This window comes from Ambystoma mexicanum, chromosome 8, assembly GCF_040938575.1.
Source record: "Ambystoma mexicanum isolate Mex_15411 chromosome 8, UKY_AmexF1_1, whole genome shotgun sequence".
Classification (NCBI taxonomy): Eukaryota; Metazoa; Chordata; class Amphibia; order Caudata; family Ambystomatidae; genus Ambystoma; species Ambystoma mexicanum.
In genome coordinates, this window is record NC_090929.1 from 1,711,434,423 (window position 1) to 1,711,456,457 (window position 22,035).

Here is a 22,035-nt window from a genome sequence, read left to right on the forward strand (position 1 = left end):
TTGGTACCCGCCTGGGAACTTGCCTTGGGGACAAGGACCACTGGACTGGACCAGGGACTGGTTGAGGGTTCAATAACACCCAGATCCAACATCTTGGCGACCTCAGCCTGGATGTGGTTCTTGACGGTATCTGACATACGATAGCACCTGCTTTTGACAGGCACACTGTCACCAGTGTCAATTTCGTGCTTACACCACGGTGTAAGGCCCGGTGTCAGTGAAAACAGAGAGGCATACTGCTGGAGCAAAGCCCTGCAGGCCCTCTGCTGCTCTGTTGTCAAATCTGGAGAGAGATGTACTCCCTCCACTGAGCCATCCTGAGGGTTGCTATGCAGCAAATCAGGAAGGGGGTCACTCTCATCCTCTTCTTGCCCTGAAGCTAGCAAGAGACATGAGACCTCTGCTCGGCTGTGGAAAGGCTTGAGCCTGTTGACCTGGAATACCTGGGGGGCTACCCCAGAGGCTCCCATGTCAACCAGATAATTGACTTCGCCCATCTTGGAGATGATCCTGAAGGGTCCAGTCCACTTGTCTGCCAAAGCTCTAGGCTTGGTAGGCTCCATCACAAGGATTTCCTGTCCCGGAATCCAATCCACTTGCGAAGCTTTAAGGTCATGCCAGTACTTATTCAATTCCTGGCTGGCCTTGAGATTTGCTGTTGCCTGACCCATCATTTGTGTCATCCTCCGCCTGAGGCCTAACACATAGTCCCCCACTTGCTTGGCGGGACCGGGAGGGGTGGCTTCCAAGCCTTCTCGGATCAAGGCGAGGGGCCCCCTCACGGGATGTCCAAAGAGTAACTCAAAGGGGCTGAAACCAACACCCTCTTGAGGCACCTCTCTGTAAGCAAACAGCAGGCATGGCAGGAGGAGATCCCATTTCCTCCTTAGGGGTTCTTCCAAAGCCCCTAGCATGCCCTTGAGAGTTTTATTAAATCTCTCAACCAGACCATTGGTCTGGGGGTGGTAAGAGGTGGAGAACTTGTAGGTTACCCCGCACTCTTTCCACATGGTTTTCATGTAACTAGACATGAAGTTGGATCCTCTGTCAGAGACAACCTCCTTGGGGAATTCAACACGGGTGAAAATGCCCAGGAGAGCCCTGGCAACCACCTTGGCAGTAACAGTCCGAAGGGGTATTGCCTCAGGGTACCTGGTGGCATGATCTACCAAGACCAGGATGAACCGATGTCCACCTGAAGTGGGAGGGTCAAGGGGACCGACGATGTCGATGCCCACCCTCTCAAATGGTGTGCCAACCACTGGCAATGGCTGCAGTGGGGCAATGACCTTGCCTCCAGTCTTGCCAGACAACTGACAAGTTGGGCAGGTTCTGCAGTGGGACTCCACCTCTACTCCCATCCGTGGCCAGTAGAAATGGGCAGAGAGCCTCTGCTTAGTCTTCTTGGTCCCAAGATGACCAGCCAAGGGCACCTCATGCGCCAACTGCAGAAGGAAGGGCCTGTAAACCTGGGGTACCACCAACCTCTTGCGGGCACCAGGTTCAGGCTTAGTGGGCTCACTAACAAGGAGCTCACCCTCCCAATAAATCCGGAAATTCCTAGGCACTTCTCCTTGTGCCTGGGACAGGGCCTGTTTCCTCAGTCCCTCGAGAGAGTGGCACTCTCTCTGTCCCTTACAGAAGTCCGCCCGGGAGGGTCCCCCTTCAGCTAACAAGCATTGAAGGTCGGGATGATCCTCCGGGTTGAGAACCTCTCCCACAGGAGAGTCTTCTGCCTCTTCTCCCAAAGGAGTTGAGTTTGGGTTTTCCACTGGACCCAGCCCGTCCGGAGCATGGATCCCGATGGGTGCAGCAGGAAGAGAAGGTGCTCCCTCCACAGAGGTGGCCTTCTTGGTCCTCCGCCTTCTTGCCTTAGGCCTCGCCTTTGGCTCGGGTATCTGACCCACAGCCAGACCCGGTGTCACCTGTGACCTAGCGACTGCAGCAGCAGTCATGGGAAGACCATCCGAGATCAACCCCAACTCTACTAGATCATTCCCTAACAAAATGTTAGCAGGGACATTGTCCTGAACCAGGACAGGAAGCTTCGCTGTCTTGTCTCCAATCATGAGTGTGACTAAGGCTACAGGTGATAATTTGGGAGGCCCACCAGCTAACCTGGTGGTTTGCAGAGGAGCACCTTCATAGTCCTCTGGCTTGAGCAGGGTCCTGTCCACCACTGTCATGCTTGCCCCAGTGTCTCTCAAACCAGTAGAAGGCTGGCCATTCAAGAGGACACTTCTCAAAAACCTACGGGTGTTCTGTGGGATAGTCGCCAGTACTTCTGCATACTGGTCCCAGGCCCCAAGGGACACTAAGGAAATCTCCACCGGAGCACCAAATGTGATCCCGGCAGAGGAGGGGAGGACAGTGGCCTCCACCTCAGACACAGGGTAAGGGTAGGTCAGGCTGACAGCCTGTACTCCAAGTGCCTTACCTTTACACTTGGGGTCACCCCTTTTGTGATCCAGAGCCCCACAGTCCCAACAAGCACCAGGAGTGCGGGGTACGTTACTGGAACCACTGGGAGCCTGCTTTGCAGCAGGTGGACCACTACTCTTATTCCCACCCCCAGATGACTTATCCCCACCAGATTTTTGGGTTTTAGGAGAGGAAGGTTTTGGTTTACCCGACTGTGACTGCTTGAGGGACTCCTCAGCTTTCTGAGAGGCCCCCTTCTCTTTGTCCTTGTCCTTCCCACTGGAGTCCTTAGGGGACACCCGGTGAGAGACCCACTTGTCAGCCAACCTAGCCAGCTTAAAGGGGTCCAAAATGTTCTGGTCAGCCACATACTGACACAGCTCTGGTGAACAGGCTTCAGAGAAATGCTCAAAAAACAAGAGGTGGGACAATTCAACAAAAGTCTTAACCTTGTATCCATCGATCCACCCCATCATGTTCATGTGCGCAGCACTCACCCAGTCAATCCAAGACATATTCTCCTTTTTCTTAAAATCCCTGAACCTTCTAAGGTATTGGGTAGGTGTCTTGCCAAACTTGGCAATCAAAGCAGACTTCATACACTCATACTGACCCCTTTCTTCCACACTCAGCTTCAGAATACAGTCATATCCAGTTTGAGGCACTCTGCTTAACAAACACTTAGCCCAATCTCTTTTATCAACATCATGAATCGCACAAGCCATTTCAAACGCTTCGATCCATTGGAGGATATCCGAACCCTCCACAAATACACCAACCAAATCTTTCATAAACTTGGTGGCTGGGGACCTGACACTCTCACTGGTTTTAGCTGAAGTCTCCACTCTAGCTTTCTCTAGCTGGATTCTCTGACATTCAGTGTCCTGGCTCTTGAGTTCAAGGTCCTTATTTTTGAGCTCCACTTGTTGAGCCAACTCCTCTTTCTTAAGCTCAGCTTCTATTTCCAACTTGCGATATTCAAAGGCCAATTTCATCCATAATAACTCAAGTTCCATGGAATTGCTGGGGTTTGGAACAGAGGCAGCAGGAAGGGTGGCATTCCCAGAAACAGATTCAGCGACAACCCCAGGGGCAGAGTCCTCATTGGTTGCATCCCCCCCTTCATCAAGAGGTTCACCATCAGTCTGGTAGTCCACCAGGGCAGCTATCAGCTCAGCCCTAGACTTATCCACAAAGTCTAGCTCCCTGGCTTCACAAGCACTCTGGAGAGCCTCTAAGCTCATCCGAGTCAATTTACCATTTGCAATGGGCTCCATTGCTTGTAATGCAGTTATTTGGTACACACCCAAACCTTAATCTAATAAAGTGCGGATATTTTGTAAGTGGCACGGTTATACACTGAGTCTTAAAACCATAAGCATCCCACCGCTGCCACCAGCTTGTCAAGACCGGTGGGGGGGTCTGTACTTCCGCTCTCTATATGGTAGAGGAGAGGCACAGAGGACCCCAGCCAAGATTCTCTAATACGGTAGCGATGGACGAGCAATCAAGGCCTAGCTTCTCAGGAGGTGATGCAGGCTGGTTCTTAAGTACAGTGTATCCCCAAGCCCCCCACAAAGGAATGTCCACACACTGTATTACTGAAAACACAGTCTTTATATAATTAATATTCAAGGGTTATGTACACTTATCACAACAACGCACTTTGTGCTCAGGAAAACCAATAATGATAAATATCTACAATTCTAAAGTGGTACCACTAATATTAGACCTCATTAAAGTGCATCCACAAAAATGTCACACAGATCAATAAGTGAAACCAGCAATAGAGAGGAGAGAGAAAATAAGGTGGTTGAACAATAGGCAAAATACTGGCCCCTAACACTAGACACAGTTCTGTGTGGAGATCCCCCCACCTGGGCAACCTGTAAAAGAAAGAGATCTAACACAAGCCCAGTCCATATGTTGTTCAATAGTCTTATTCTCTCCTACAATGTTTTTACCCCCCCAATGTACCTGGTGGAGTCGAGTCCTTCGAAGAGGCGTCGACGGATCCTTCTTGAGCGACCCCCTTTCAAGCGGGAGTCACGGATCGTCGAGAGGCGTCGAGAAACGTCGAAGAACTCGGGGTTCGGCGACGGGGAATCGACGGCCCTTCTTGAATGCCTTCCCTTTCAAGCGGGAGGCACGGGGCGTCGAACGTCCGTCGACAAACGAGGTAGAACGATGTCGAAGAGGCGGCAGCTTCGTCCGAGCGGTGCTCGTCTGCGTCGGGGCGTCGGCGTCCTGCAAGGCGGAGGTGTGCGGGGCACCTCGATGACAATAGTTCTGGACCGCAAAGATTGTAGGGACGGAAGCCCAGCAAGGGCGTCGGGTCGTCCGAGTCTTTGAGGTCGTTGGGTGGCGGGAAACCCACCGGCAGGTTTCTCCTCGGCGCATTGGTCGTCCTCGACTTTCTCCGGCAGGATAAGCGGTCGACGATGCGGTCGAGAGAGTCCTTCGATTGAATGTTCTTAGGCAAAGGAGCGGACGGCTCCGGTCGTCGGCGGCACGGCGTCAAGTGGTTCCCACGGCTGGGCAACACAACTTCGACGGGCCTCCAGCGGTTACACAAACCTGCGAACCCTGGTCGACGGCAATGGACTTCGACGGCGTCGATGTCCGGGTGCTTCACTTCGATCTCCTCGGCGGTCCCGTCTCGGGTCGGCAGCCTTTCGAGGGTCTGTCTTCCAGGGCGCTTTGGCGAAGATGGAGCGGTGCTCGATGGTCCCTCGGAGCACGGGAAGAGGGCGCCTTACCAGGTCCTCTCTCGGGTCAGTCTTCGACGATTTCGACAGCCTTCGGATCGGTCGAAGCAAATGCCACAGCAAGTCTTCTTCTTCCAGCTGGACGTCGAGGATCAGCAGTTCCAGTTACTCTTAGAGTGGAGACTCAGCTCCAGGATGCTTCTGAACGTTCCTGAACGTTCCTGAACCTCCTGAACAGTGGTGAGAGGTCCCCAGATATACTATTCTGTCTCTCATCCACACTGCTGGCCTACACTCAGCAGCCAATCATACAGAGGGGCATTCATGCAGTCAGTCAGCCAATCAGGCACACAGTGCATTCAGGCCACACTCCTCCCTTTCAGACACTCACAACAAGGAATGTGGATTGGGACAAGTACCCAGCCATTCAACACTACACACTGCATTCAGGCCAGTTTCGGGCAGGGCTGTCTCAGTCTTTGTCTCTCATGCCAAAAACCAGACAACCACAACAAGGAGTGTATATTGGTCACACACTCCATTCACCCAGGTCCCACCCACAGGAGGTACCCACAACATACAGTCACTGGGAAGGCTCCAGTCAGTCTAGCTGGGCCTTCACAACAACACCATATATGGAACTTCCACCCAACAGCCAGTCAGGGGGAAGGGACAGAGTCAGGGCTTCCCAGGACTTTGGGAAAAACAAGATAACAGGCAATAGAAAGCAAGAGGCCACAGGGGCCATCTTGTTTCCTATCAGGAATCAACTGATTCCAATGGCAGGGCCTGGGTATCCCAAAATGGAGGACACCCAGAGCACCTGTCAAATTCAGCATGGAGCTGCCACCAGCCCATACCCTGCTCTGCGGGCCACCCACAGGTGCCCAAAAACATACACTAGGGGCACAGGGTTGTACCCCTACCCAGGGGTGCCATAAGGGTATCCCATGGGTCTGTTCACCAAACCAAAAGAGAGAGCTGCACTGCCAGGAGTCCCACATGGACTCCTGGGCAGAAAACATGACAGAACACACGATAAAAAGCAATAAGGGACAAGGATTCAGAGGCTCTGTCCCTCTGATGCATTTCCAGCATCACAGTCGCCCCCCCCAGACTGAGGTGGAGGGTGTCTAATCTCCCACGGGATAGACACCCTCATCCAGATGGTCAACATACCTTCTGGAAAGGCCATCTGCATTATCGTGACTCTTCCCTGGTCTGTGCTCTATGGTGAAGTCTAGCCCCTGCAGGCTAATGGACCACCTGAGCAATTTCGGATTCTCACCCTTCATCTGCATAAGCCACTTCAGGGGCTTATGATCTGTTTGGACCTTGAAGGTAGACCCCGTAAGGTAGGGCCTAAAACGCCAAAGGCTCCAAACTATGCTAAAACACTCCTTTTCAACAGTAGCCCACCTAAGTTCTCTACCCTTGAGTTGTCTACTGATGAATATGATAGGATGTTCTCTCCCTTTGTCATCTAACTGGGACAAGACAGCTCCAATTCCGGTGTCGCAGGCATCCGTCTGGACGATAAAGGGTCGGCTGTAGTCAGGTGCACACAACACAGGTGCCCTACACAGACTTTCTTTCAAGCCATCAAAGGCCCTCTGACAGTCTTCGGTCCAATTAACCTTCCTAGGCTGTTTGGGTGAAGTTAGAGCTGTCAGGGGTGCAGCTATGGTTCCATAGTCTGCCATGAAATTGCGATAGTACCCAGTGAGGCCCAAAAAGGCTCTCACCTGGGTTTGAGTAGTGGGAGTCTCCCAGTTCTGTACATCCTGTACTTTACTGGAGAGAGGTTGGATTTGACCCCCTCCTACCTCATGACCAAGATAGGTAACTTTCCCCTGAGCTATCTGGCACTTGGTGGCCTTGATAGTGAGGTTAGCCCTTTTCAAGGCCTGCAACACCTTATCCAGATGTGTCAAATGCTCTTCCCAGGTGGAACTGTAGACGGCAATGTCGTCTAAGTAAGCCACACAAAAGGCTTCCAGCCCACTGAGCGCATGGTTGACCAATCTCTGGAAGGTGGCAGGGGCATTCTTCAACCCAAAAGGCATGACCCTAAACTGGTAGAGTCCCTCAGGTGTTGAGAAGGCCGTCTTTTCCTTGGCATGGTCCGTCAGAGCTATTTGCCAATAGCCTGAGGTAAGGTCAAAGGTGCTCACAAATTTGGCAGCACCTATGGTGTCCACAAGCTCATCAGCCCTGGGCAATGGGTGCGCGTCAGTTTTGGTGACGGCATTGACTCCTCGGCAGTCCACACAGAACCTCCAATCCTTGGTACCCGCCTGGGAACTTGCCTTGGGGACAAGGACCACTGGACTGGACCAGGGACTGGTTGAGGGTTCAATAACACCCAGATCCAACATCTTGGCGACCTCAGCCTGGATGTGGTTTTTGACGGTATCTGACATACGATAGCACCTGCTTTTGACAGACTTCTGCTCGCCATTGGAAAGGCTTGAGCCTGTTGACATGGAATACTTGAGGGGCTACCCCAGCGGCTCCCATGTCAACCAGATAATTGACTTCGCCCATCTTGGAGATGATCCTGAAGGGTCCAGTCCACTTGTCTGCCAAAGCTCTAGGCTTGGTAGGCTCCATCACAAGGATTTCCTGTCCCGGAGTCCAATCCACTTGCGAGGATTTAAGGTCATACCAGTACTTATTCAATTCCTGGCTGGCCTTGAGATTCGCTGTTGCCTGACCCATCATCTGTGTCATCCTCCGTCTGAGGCCTAACACATAGTCCCCCACTTGCTTGGCGGGACCTGGAGGGGTGGCTTCCAAGCCTTCTCGGATCAAGGCGAGGGGCCCCCTCACGGGATGTCCAAAGAGTAACTCAAAGGGGCTGAAACCAACACCCTCTTGAGGTACCTCTCTGTAAGCAAACAGCAGGCATGGCAGGAGGTGGATATTTTGGTGCTCTATGTTGATAACCTGAGGGGCATGGGAGTTTCTGGTGGTGATATTTCGGCGCTATATGTTGATAACCTCAGGTGCATAGGGGTTTCCGGTGTGGATATTTTGGTGCTCTATGTTGATAACCTCAGGTGCATGGTGGTTTCCGGTGTGAATATTTTGGTGCTGTATGTTGGTAACCTCAGGTGCTGGGGGGTTTCCGGTGTGGATATTTCAATGCTGTATGTAGATAACCTCAGGTGCACGGGGGTTATTGTTGTGGATATTTTGGTGCTGTATGTTGGTAACCTCAGGTGCATGGGGTTATTGTTGTGGATATTTTGTTGCTGTATGTTGGTAACCTCAGGTGCATGGGGGTTTCTGTTGTGGATATTTCAAAGCTGTATGTTGATAACCTGAGGTGCTGGGGGTTTCCGGTGGGGATATTTCAGTGATGTATGTTGATAACCTGAGGTGAATGGGGGTTTCCGGTGTGGATATTTCGGTGCTGTATGTTGATAACCTGAGGCGCATGGGAGTTTCTGGTAGTGATATTTCAGCGCTGTATGTTGATAACCTCAGGTGCATAGGGTTTTCCGGTGTGGATATTTCGGTGCTGTATGTTGATAACCTCAGGTGCATGGTGGTTTCCGGTGTGAATATTTTGATGCTGTATGTTGGTAACCTCAGGTGCTGGGGGGTTTCCGGTGTGGATATTTCAGTGCTGTATGTTGATATCCTCAGGTGCATGGGGGTTATTGTTGTGGATATTTTGGTGCTGAATGTTGATAACCTCAGGTGCATGAGGGTTTCCGGTGTGGATATTTTGGTGCTGTATGTTGATAACCTCAGGTGCATGGTGGTTTCCGGTGTGAATATGTTGGTGCTGTATGTTGGTAACCTCAGTTGCTGGGTGGTTTCCGGTGTGGATATTTCAGTGCTGTATGTTGATAACCTCAGGTGCATGGGGGTTATTGTTGTGGATATTTTGGTGCTGTATGTTGGTAACCTCAGGTGCATGGGTGTTATTGTTGAAGATATTTTGGTGCTGTATGTTGGTAACCTCAGGTGCATGGGTGTTATTGTTGAAGATATTTTGGTGCTGTATGTTGGTAAACTCAGGTGCATGGGGTTTTCCTGTGTGAATATTTCGGTGCTGTATGTTGATAACCTCAGGTGCATTGGAGTTCCGTTGTGGATATTTTGGTGCTCTATGTTGATAACCTGAGGCGCTTTGGAGGTTTCAGGTGTGGATATTTCAGTGATGTATGTTGATAACCTCAGGTGAAAGGGGGTTCAGGTGTGGATATTTTGGTGCTGTATGTTGAAAACCTGAGGCGCTTGTGGGTTTCCGGTGTGAATACTTTGGTGCTGTATGTTGATAACCTCAGGTGCATGGGGGTTATTGTTGTGGATATTTTGGTGCTGTATGTTGATAACCTCAGGTGCATGGGTGTTATTGTTGAAGATATTTTGGTGCTGTATGTTGGTAAACTCAGGTGCATGGGGTTTTCCTATGTGAATATTTCGGTGCTGTATGTTGATAACCTCAGGTGCATTGGAGTTCCGTTGTGGATATTTTGGTGCTCTATGTTGATAACCTGAGGCGCTTTGGAGGTTTCAGGTGTGGATATTTCAGTGATGTATGTTGATAACCTCAGGTGAAAGGGGGTTCAGGTGTGGATATTTTGGTGCTGTATGTTGAAAACCTGAGGCGCTGGTGGGTTTCCGGTGTGAATACTTTGGTGCTGTATGTTGAGATCCTCAGGTGCATGGGAGTTTCCGGTGTGAATACTTTGGTGCTGTATGTTGATAACCTCAGGTGCAAGGGGGTTTCGGGGGTGGATATTTTGGTGCTGTATGTTGATAACTTCAGGTGCATGGGGGTTTCCGGTGTGAATACTTTGGTGCTGTATGTTGAGATCCTCAGGTGCATGGGAGTTTCCGGTGTGAATACTTTGGTGCTGTATCTTGATAAGCTCAGGTGCATGGGGTTTTCCTGTGTGAATATTTCGGTGCTGTATGTTGATAACCTCAGGTGCATTGGAGTTCCGTTGTGGATATTTCGGTGCTCTTTGTTGACAACCTGAGGCACATTGGAGGTTTCAGGTGTGGATATTTCAGTGATGTATGTTGATAACCTCAGGTGAAAGGGGGTTTCCGGTGTGGATATTTTGGTGCTGTATGTTGAAAACCTGAGGCACTTGTGGGTTTCCGGTGTGGATAGTTCAGTGATGTATGTTGATAACCTCAGGTGAATGGGGGTTTCCGGTGTGGATATTTAGGTGCTGTATGTTGATAACCTGAGGCGCATGGGAGTTTCTGGTCGTGATATTTCGGCGCTGTATGTTGATAACCTCAGGTGCATAGGGTTTTCCGGTGTGGATATTTCGGTGCTGTATGTTGATAACCTCAGGTGCATGGTGGTTTCCGGTGTGAATATTTTGGTGCTGTATGTTGGTAGCCTCAGGTGCTGGGGGGTTTCCGGTGTGGATATTTCAGTGATGTATGTTGATAACCTGAGGTGAATGGGGGTTTCCGGTGTGGATATTTCGGTGCTGTATGTTGTTAACCTGAGGCGCATGGGAGTTTCTGGTAGTGATATTTCGGCGCTGTATGTTGATACCTCAGGTGCATAGGGTTTTCCGGTGTGGATATTTTGGTGCTGTATGTTGATAACCTCAGGTGCATGGTGGTTTCCGGTGTGAATATGTTGGTGCTGTATGTTGGTAACCTCAGGTGCTGGGGGGTTTCCGGTGTGGATATTTCAGTGCTGTATGTTGATAACCTCAGGTGCATGGGGGTTATTGTTGTGGATATTTTGGTGCTGTATGTTGGTAACCTCAGGTGCATGGGTGTTATTGTTGAAGATATTTTGGTGCTGTATGTTGGTAACCTCAGGTGCATGGGGTTTTCCTGTGTGAATATTTCAGTGCTGTATGTTGATAACCTCAGGTGCATTGGAGTTCCGTTGTGGATATTTTGGTGCTCTATGTTGATAACCTGAGGCGCATTGGAGGTTTCAGGTGTGGATATTTCAGTGATGTATGTTGATAACCTCAGGTGAAAGGGGGTTCAGGTGTGGATATTTTGGTGCTGTATGTTGATAACCTGAGGTGCATGGGGGTTTCCGGTGTGAATACTTTGGTGCTGTATGTTGATATCCTCAGGTGCATGGGAGTTTCCGGTGTGAATACTTTGGTGCTGTATCTTGATAACCTCAGGTGCATGGGGTTTTCCTGTGTGAATATTTCGGTGCTGTATGTTGATAACCTCAGGTGCATTAGAGTTCCATTGTGGATATTTTGGTGCTCTATGTTGATAACCTGAGGCGCATTGGAGGTTTCAGATGTGGATATTTCAGTGATGTATGTTGATAACCTCTGGTGAAAGGAGGTTTCCGGTGTGGGTATTTTGGTGCGTTATGTTGAAAACCTGAGGGGCTTGGGGGTTTCCGGTGAGGATATTTCAGTGATGTATGTTGATAACCTCAGGTGAATGGGGGTTTCCGGTGTGGATATTTCGGTGCTGTATGTTGATAACCTGAGGCGCATGGGAGTTTCTGGTAGTGATATTTCGGCGCTGTATGTTGATAACCTCAGGTGCATAGGGTTTTCCGGTGTGGATATTTCGGTGCTGTATGTTAATAACCTCAGGTGCATGGTGGTTTCCGGTGTGAATATTTTGGTGCTGTATGTTGGTAACCTCAGGTGCTGGAGGGTTTCCGGTGTGGATATTTCAGTGCTGTATGTTGATAACCTCAGGTGCATGGGGGTTATTGTTGTGGATATTTTGGTGCTGTATGTTGATAACCTCAGGTGCATGGGTGTTATTGTTGAAGATATTTTGGTGCTGTATGTTGGTAACCTCAGGTGCATGGGGTTTTCCTGTGTGAATATTTCGGTGCTGTATGTTGATAACCTCAGGTGCATTGGAGTTCCGTTGTGGATATTTTGGTGCTCTATGTTGATAACCTGAGGCGCTTTGGAGGTTTCAGGTGTGGATATTTCAGTGATGTATGTTGATAACCTCAGGTGAAAGGGGGTTCAGGTGTGGATATTTTGGTGCTGTATGTTGATAACCTCAGGTGCATGGGGGTTTCCGGTGTGAATACTTTGGTGCTGTATGTTGATAACCTCAGGTGCAAGGGTGTTTCGGGGGTGGATATTTTGGTGCTGTATGTTGATAACTTCAGGTGCATGGGGGTTTCCGGTGTGAATACTTTGGTGCTGTATGTTGAGATCCTCAGGTGCATGGGAGTTTCCGGTGTGAATACTTTGGTGCTGTATCTTGATAAGCTCAGGTGCATGGGGTTTTCCTGTGTGAATATTTCGGTGCTGTATGTTGATAACCTCAGGTGCATTGGAGTTCCGTTGTGGATATTTCAGTGCTCTTTGTTGACAACCTGAGGCACATTGGAGGTTTCAGGTGTGGATATTTCAGTGATGTATGTTGATAACCTCAGGTGAAAGGGGGTTTCCGGTGGGGATATTTTGGTGCTGTATGTTGAAAACCTGAGGCGCTTATGGGTTTCCGTTGTGGATATTTCAGTGATGTATGTTGATAACCTCAGGTGAATGGGGGTTTCCGGTGTGGATATTTCGGTGCTGTATGTTGATAACCTGAGGCGCATGGGAGTTTCTGGTAGTGATATTTCGGCGCTGTATGTTGATAACCTCAGGTACATAGTGGTTTCCGGTGTGAATATTTTGGTGCTGTATGTTGGTAACCTCAGGTGCTGGGGGGTTTCCGGTGTGGATATTTCAGTGATGTATGTTGATAACCTGAGGTCAATGGGGGTTTCTGGTGTGGATATTTCGGTGCTGTATGTTGATAACCTGAGGCGCATGGGAGTTTCGGATAGTGATATTTCGGCACTGTATGTTGATAACCTCACGTGCATAGGGTTTTCCGGTGTGGATATTTCGGTGCTGTATGTTGATAACCTCAGGTGCATGGTGGTTTCCGGTGTGAATATTTTGGTGCTGTATGTTGGTAACCTCAGGTGCTGGGGGGTTTCCGGTGTGGATATTTCAGTGCTGTATGTTGATAACCTCAGGTGCATGGGGGTTATTGTTGTGGATATTTTGGTGCTGTATGTTGGTAACCTCAGGTGCATGGGTGTTATTGTTGAAGATATTTTGGTGCTGTATGTTGGTAACATCAGGTGCATGGGGTTTTCCTGTGTGAATATTTCGGCGCTGTATGTTGATAACCTCAGGTGCATTCGAGTTCGTTGTGTATATTTTGGTGCTCTATGTTGATAACCTGAGGCGCATTGGAGGTTTCAGGTGTGGATATTTCAGTGATGTATGTTGATAACCTCAGGTGAAAGGGGGTTCAGGTGTGGATATTTTGGTGCTGTATGTTGATAACCTCAGGTGCATGGGGGTTTCCGGTGTGAATACTTTGGTGCTGTATGTTGATATCCTCAGGTGCATGGGGGTTATTGTTGTGGATATTTTGGTGCTGAATGTTGATAACCCCAGGTGCATGAGGGTTTCCGGTGTGAATACTTTGGTGCTGTATGTTGATATCCTCAGGTGCATGGGGGTTATTGTTGTGGATATTTTGGTGCTGTATGTTGATAACCTCAAGAGCATGGGAGTTTCCGGTGTAATACTTTGGTGCTGTATCTTGATAACCTCAGGTGCATGGGGTTTTTCCTGTGTGAATATTTCGGTGCTGTATGTTGATAACCTCAGGTGCATTGGAGTTCCGTTGTGGATATTTTGGTGCTCTATGTTGATAACCTGAGGCGCATTGGAGGTTTCAGGTGTGGATATTTCAGTGATGTATGTTGATAACCTCAGGTGAAAGGAGGTTTCCGGTGTGGATATTTTGGTGCTTTATGTTGAAAACCTGAGGCGCTTGGGGGTTTCCGGTGAGGATATTTCAGTGATGTATGTTGATAACCTCAGGTGAATGGGGGTTTCCGGTGTGGATATTTCGGTGCTGTATGTTGATAACCTCAGATGCATGTTGGTTTCCGGTGTGAATATTTTGGTGCTGTATTTTGGTAATCTCAGGTGTTGGGGGATTTCCGGTGTGGATATTTCAGTGCTGTATGTTGATAACCTCATGTGCATGGGGGTTATTGTTGTGGATATTTTGGTGCTGTATGTTGGTAACCTCAGGTGCATGGGTGTTATTGTTGTGGATATTTTGGTGCTGTATGTTGGTAACTTCAGGTGCATGGGGGTTTCTGTTGTGGATATTTCGAAGCTGTATGTTGATAACCTCAGGTGCATGGGGGGTTCCGTTGTGGATATTTCGGTGCTGTATGTTGATAACTTCAGGTGCATGGGGGTTCCGGTGCAGATATTTCGGTGCTGTATGTTGATAACCTCAGGTGCATGGGGGTTTCCGGTGTGAATATTTTGGTGCTGTATGTTTATAATCTCAGGTGCATTGAGGTTTCTGGTGTGAATATTTTGGTGCTGTATGTTGATAACCTCAGGTGCATGGGGGTTCCGTTGTGGATATTTCGGTGCTGTATGTTGATAAACTCAGGTGCTGGGGGATTTCCTGTGTGGATATTTCAGTGCTGTATGTTGATAACCTCAGGTGCATGGGGGTTATTGTTGTGGATATTTTGGTGCTGTATGTTGGTAACCTCAGGTGCATGGGGGTTATTGTTGTGGATATTTTGGTGCTGTATTTTGGTAACCTAAGTGCATTCCGGTTTCTGTGTGGATATTTTGAAGCTTTATGTTGATAACCTCAGGTGCATGGGGGTTCCGTTGTGGATATTTCGGTGCTGTATGTTGATAACGTCAGGTGCATGGGGGTTCCGGTGCAGATATTTTGGTGCTGTATGTTGATAACCTTAGGTGCATGGGGGTTTCCTGTGTGAATAATTTGGTGCTGTATGTTGATAACCTCAGATGCATGGGGGTTTCCGATGTGAATATTTTGGTGCTGTATGTTGGTAATCTCGGGTACATTGAGGTTTCTGGTGTGAATATTTCGGTGCTGTATGTTGATAACCTCAGGTGCATGGGGGTTCCGTTGTGGATATTTCGGTGCTGTATGTTGGTAACCTCAGGTGCTGGGGATTTCCGGTGTGGATATTTCAGTGCTGCATGTTGATAACCTCAGGTGCATGGGGGTTATTGTTGTGGATATTTTGGAGCTGTATGTTGGTAACCTCAGGTGCATGGGTGTTATTGTTGTGGATATTTTGGTGCTGTATGTTGGTAACCTCAGGTGCATGGGGGTTTCTGTTGTGCATATTTCAAAGCTGTATGTTGATAACCTCAGGTGCATGTGGGGTTCCAGTGTCGATATTTTGGTGCTGTATGTTGATAAATTCAGGTGCATGGGGGTTCCGGTGTGGATATTTTGGTGCTGTATGTTGATAACCTCAGGTGCATGGGTGTTTCCAGTGTGAATATTTTGGTGCTGTATGTTGATAACCTCAGATGCATGGGGGTTTTCGTTGTGGATATTTTGGTGCTCTATGTTGATAAACTCAGGTGCATTCAGGTTTCTGGTGTGAATATTTCGGTGCTGTTTGTTGGTAACCTCAGGTGCATAGGGGTTCCGTTGTGGATATTCCGGTGCTCTATGTTGATAACCTCAGGTGCATGGGGGTTTCCGGTGTAGATATTTTGGTGCTGTATGTTGATAACGTCAGGTGCATGGGGGTTTCCGGTGTGGATATTCTGGTGCTGTATGTTGATAACCTCAGGTGCATGGGGTTCTGTTGTGGATATTTCGGTGCTGTATGTTGATAACCTCAGGTGCATTCGGGTTTCCGTGTGAATATTTTGGTGCTGTATGTTGGTAACCTCAGGTGCTGGGGGGTTTCCGGTGTGGATATTTCAGTGCTGTATGTTGATAACCTCAGGTGCATGGGGGTTATTGTTGTGGATATTTTGGTGCTGTATGTTGGTAACCTCAGGTGCATGGGTGTTATTGTTGAAGATATTTTGGTGCTGTATGTTGGTAACATCAGGTGCATGGGGTTCTGTTGTGGATATTTCGGTGCTGTATGTTGATAACCTCAGGTGCATGGTGGTTTCCGGTGTGAATATTTTGGTGCTGTATGTTGGTAACCTCAGGTGCTGGGGGGTTTCCGGTGTGGATATTTCAGTGCTGTATGTTGATAACCTCAGGTGCATGGGGGTTATTGTTGTGGATATTTTGGTGCTGTATGTTGGTAACCTCAGGTGCATGGGTGTTATTGGGGGGTTCCGTTGTGCATATTTCGGTGCTGTATGTTGATAACTTCAGGTGCATGGGGGTTCCGGTGCAGATATTTCGGTGCTGTATGTTGATAACCTCAGGTGCATGGGGGTTTCCGGTGTGAATATTTTGGTGCTGTATGTTTATAATCTCAGGTGCATTGAGGTTTCTGGTGTGAATATTTTGGTGCTGTATGTTGATAACCTCAGGTGCATGGGGGTTCCGTTGTGGATATTTCGGTGCTGTATGTTGATAACCTCAGGTGCTGGGGGATTTCCTGTGTGGATATTTCAGTGCTGTATGTTGATAACCTCAGGTGCATGGGGGTTATTGTTGTGGATATTTTGGTGCTGTATGTTGGTAACCTCAGGTGCATGGGGGTTATTGTTGTGGATATTTTGGTGCTGTATTTTGGTAACCTAAGTGCATTCCGGTTTCTGTGTGGATATTTTGAAGCTTTATGTTGATAACCTCAGGTGCATGGGGGTTCTGTTGTGGATATTTCGGTGCTGTATGTTGATAACCTCAGGTGCATTCGGGTTTCCGTGTGAATATTTTGGAGCTTTATGTTGATAACCTGAGGTGCATGGAAGTTCTCGTGTGGATCTTTCGGTGCTGTATGTTGATAACCTCAGGCACATGGGGGTTCCGTTGTGGATATTTCAGTGCTGTATATTGATAACCTCAGGTGCATGAGGGTTTCCGTGTGAATATTTTGGTGCTGTATGCTTATAACCTCAGGTGCATGGGGGTTACGGTGTGGATATTTTGGTGCTGTATGTTGATAACCTCAGGTGCATGGGGGTTTCCGGTGTGAATACTTTGGTGCTCTATGTTGATAACCTCAGGTGCATGGGAGTTTCCGGTGTGAATACTTTGGTGCTGTATCTTGATAACCTCAGGTGCATGGGGTTTTCCTGTGTGAATGTTTCGGTGCTGTATGTTGATAACCTCAGGTACATTGGAGTTCTGTTGTGGATATTTTGGTGCTCTATGTTGATAACCTGAGGGGCATTGGGGGTTTCAGGTGTGGATATTTTGGTGCTGTATGTTGATAACCTGAGGCGCATGGGAGTTTCTGGTGGTGATATTTAAGCGCTATATGTTGATAACCTCAGGTGCATAGGGGTTTCCGGTGTGGATATTTTGGTGCTCTATGTTGATAACCTCAGGTGCATGGTGGTTTCCGGTGTGAATATTTTGGTGCTGTATGTTGGTAACCTCAGGTGCTGGGGGGTTTCCGGTGTGGATATTTCAATGCTGTATGTAGATAACCTCAGGTGCATGGGGGTTATTGTTGTGGATATTTTGGTGCTGTATGTTGGTAACCTCAGGTGCATGGGGTTATTGTTGTGGATATTTTGTTGCTGTATGTTGGTAACCTCAGGTGCATGGGGGTTTCTGTTGTGGATATTTCAAAGCTGTATGTTGATAACCTGAGGTGCATGGGGGGTACCGGTGTGGATATTTTGGTGCTGTATGTTGATAACTTCAGGTGCATGGTGGTTTCCGGTGTTAATATTTTGGTGCTGTATGTTGGTAACCTCAGGTGCTGGGGGTTTCCGGTGTGGATATTTCAGTGATGTATGTTGATAACCTGAGGTGAATGGGGGTTTCCGGTGTGGATATTTCCGTGCTGTATGTTGATAACCTGAGGCGCATGGGAGTTTCTGGTAGTGATATTTCGGCACTGTATGTTGATAACCTCAGGTGCATAGGGTTTTCCGGCGTGGATATTTCGGTGCTGTATGTTGATAACCTCAGGTGCATTGTGGTTTCCGGTGTGAATATTTCAGTGCTGTATGTTGATAACCTCAGGTGCATGGGGGTTTCCGGTGTGAATGTTTCGGTGCTGTAATTTGATAACCTCAGGTGCTGTGGGGTTTCCGGTGTGAATGTTTCGGTGCTGTATGTTGATAACCTCAGGTCTATCTCAGGTGCATGGGGGTTTGCTGGGAGTTTCCGGTGTGGATATTTTGTTGATGTATGTTGATAAACTCAGTTGCATGGTGGTTTTGGGTGTGAATATTTCTGTGCTGTATTTTGATAACCTCAGGTAAATTGGGGTTTCTGATGTGACTATTTTGGTGCTGTATGTTGATAACCTCAGGTGCATATGGTTTTCCGGTGTGGATATTTCGGTGCTGTATGTTGATAACGTCAGGTGCATTCTGGTTTCCGGTGTGAATATTTCAGTGCTGTATGTTGATAACCTCAGGTGCATGTGGGTTATTGTTGTGGATATTTTGGTGCTGTATGTTGGTAACCTCAGGTGCATGGGTGTTATTGTTGAAGATATTTTGGTGCTGCATGTTGGTAACCTCAGGTGCATGGGGGTTTCCTGTGTGAATATTTCGGTGCTGTATGTTGATAACCTCAGGTGCATTGGATTTCCGTTGTGGATATTTTGGTGCTCTATGTTGATAACCTGAGGCGCATTGGAGGTTTCAGGTGTGGATATTTCATTGATGTATGTTGATAACCTCAGGTGAAAGGGGGTTCAGGTGTGGATATTTTGGTGCTGTATGTTGATAACCTCAGGTGCATGGGGGTTTCTGGTGTGAATACTTTGGTGCTGTATATTGATAATCTCAGGTGCATGGGGGTTATTGTTGTGGATATTTTGGTGCTGAATGTTGATAATCTCAGGTGCATGGGGGTTTCCGGTGTGAATACTTTGGTGCTGTATCTTGATAACCTCAGGTGCATGGGGTTTTCCTGTGTGAATATTTTGGTGCTGTATGTTGATAACCTCAGGTGCATTGGAGTTCCGTTGTGGATATTTTGGTGCTCTATGTTGATAACCTGAGGCGCATTGGAGGTTTCAGGTGTGGATATTTCATTGATGTTTGTTGATAACCTCAGGTGAAAGGAGGTTTCCGGTGTGGATATTTTGGTGCTTTATGTTGAAAACCTGAGGCACTTGGGGGTTTCCGGTGAGGATATTTCAGTGATGTATGTTGATAACCTCAGGTGAATGGGGGTTTCCGGTGTGGATATTTCGGTGCTCCTTGTTGATAACCTCAGGTGCATAGGGTTTTCCGGTGTGGATATTTCGGTGCTGTATGTTGATAACCTCAGGTGCATGGTGGTTTCTGGTGTGAATATTTTGGTGCTGTATGTTGGTCATCTCAGGTGCTGGGGGATTTCCGGTGTGGATATTTCAGTGCTGTATGTTGATAACCTCAGGTGCATGGGGGTTATTGTTGTGGATATGTTGGTGCTGTATGTTGGTAACCTCAGGTGCATGGGTGTTATTGTTGTGGATATTTTGGTGCCGTATGTTGGTAACCTCAGGTGCATGGGGGTTTCTGTTGTGGATATTTCGAAGCTGTATGTTGATAACCTCTGGTGCATGGGGGGTTCCGGTGTGGATATTTCGGTGCTGTATGTAGATAACTTCAGGTGCATGGGGGTTCCGGTGCAGATATTTCGGTGCTGTATGTTGATAACCTCAGGTGCATGGGGGTTTCCGGTGTGAATATTTTGGTGCTGTATGTTGATAACCTCAGATGCATTTGGGTTTCCGATGTGAATATTTTGGTGCTGTATGTTGATAATCTCAGGTGCATTGAGGTTTCTGGTGTGAATATTTTGGTGCTGTATGTTGATAACCTCAGGTGCATGGGGGTTCCGTTGTGGATATTTCGGTGCTGTATGTTGAAAACCTCAGGTGCTGGGGGATTTCCGGTGTGGATATTTCAGTGCTGTATGTTGATAACCTCAGGTGCATGGGGGTTATTGTTCTGGATATTTTGGTGCTGTATGTTGGTAACCTCAGGTGCATGGGGGTTATTGTTGTGGATATTTTGGCACTGTATTTTGGTAACATAAGGTGCATTGGGGTTTCTGTTGTGGATATTTTGAAGCTGTATGTTGGTAACCTCAGGTGCATGGGGGTTCTGTTGTGGATATTCCGGTGCTCTATGTTGATAACCTCAGGTGCATGGGGGTTTCCGGTGTAGATATTTTGGTGCTGTATGTTGATAACGTCAGGTGAATGGGGGTTTCCGGTGTGGATATTTTGGTGCTGTATGTTGATAACCTCAGGTGCATGGGGGTTTCCGTGTGAATATTTTGGAGCTGTATGTTGATAATCTCAGGTGCATGGGGTTCTTTTGTGGATATTTCGGTGCTGTATGTTGATAACCTCAGGTGCATGGGGGTTTCCGTGTGAATATTTTGGAGCTGTATGTTGATAACCTGAGGTGCATGGGGGTTCCGGTGTGGATATTTTGGTGCTGTATGTTGATAACCTCAGGTGCATGGGGTTCTGTTGTGGATATTTCGGTGCTGTATGTTGATAACCTCGGGTGCATGGGGGTTTCCGTGCAATATTTTGGAGCTGTATGTTGATAACCTGAGGTGCATGGGGGTTCCGGTGTGGATATTTTGGTGCTGTATGTTGATAACCTCAGGCGCATGGGGGTTCCGTTGTGTATATTTTGGTGCTGTATGTTGATAACCTCAGGTGCATGAGGGTTTCCGTGTGAATATTTTGGTGCTGTATGTTGATAACCTCAGGTGCATGGGGGTTCCGGTGTGGATATTTCGGTGCTGTATGTTGATAACCTCAGGTGCATGGGGGTTTCCGGTGTGAATACTTTGGTGCTCTATGTTGATAACCTCAGGTGCATGGGAGTTTCCGGTGTGAATACTTTCGTGCTGTATCTTGATAACCTCAGGTGCATGGGGTTTTCCTGTGTGAATGTTTCGGTGCTGTATGTTGATAACCTCAGGTGCATTGGAGTTCCGTTGTGGATATTTTGGTGCTCTATGTTGATAACCTGAGGCGCATTGGGGGTTTCAGGTGTGGATATTTCAGTGATGTATGTTGATAACCTCAGGTAAATGGGGGTTTCTGGTGTGGATATTTTGGTGCTGTATGTTGATAACCTGAGGCGCATGGGAGTTTCTGGTGGTGATATTTCGGAACTATATGCTGATATCCTCAGGTGCATAGGGGTTTCCGGTGTGAATGTTTCGGTGCTGTATGTTGATAACCTCAGGTCTATCTCAGGTGCATGGGGGTTTGCTGGGAGTTTCCGGTGTGGATATTTTGTTGATGTATGTTGATAAACTCAGGTGCATGGGGGTTTTGGGTGTGAATATTTCTGTGCTGTATTTTGATAACCTCAGGTAAATTGGGGTTTCTGGTGTGAATATTTTGGTGCTGTATGTTGATAACCTGAAGTACATGAGGGTTTCCGGTGTGGATATTTTGGTGCTGTATGTTTTTAACCTCAGGTGCATGGGGGTTTTCGGTGTGTATATTTTGGTGCTGTATGTTGGTAACCTCAGGTGCATGGGTATTTCCAGTGTGAATATTTCAGTGCTTTATGTTTTTAACCTCATGCCCATAGGTGTTTCCGGTGCAGAAATTTTGGTGCTGTGTGTTGGTAACCTCTGGTGCAAGGGGGTTTCCGGTGTGGATATTTCAGTGCTGTATGTTGATAACCTCAGGTGCAAGGGCGTTTCCTGTGTGAATATTTTGGTGCTGTATGTTGTTAAACTCAGGTGCGTGGGCGTTTCGGGTGTGAATATTTCTGTGCTGTATGTTGATAAACTCAGGATAATTGGGGTTTCTGGTGTGAATATTTTGGTGCTGTATGTTGATAACCTGAGGTACATGACGGTTTCCGGTGTGGATATTTTGGTGTTGTATGTTTGTAACCTCTGGTGCATTGGGCTTTCTGGTGTGGATATTTCGGTGCTGTAGGTTGGTAACCTCAGGTGCATGGGTGTTTCCGGTGTGAATGTTTTAGTGCTGTATGTTGTTAAACTCAGGTGCGTGGGCGTTTCGGGT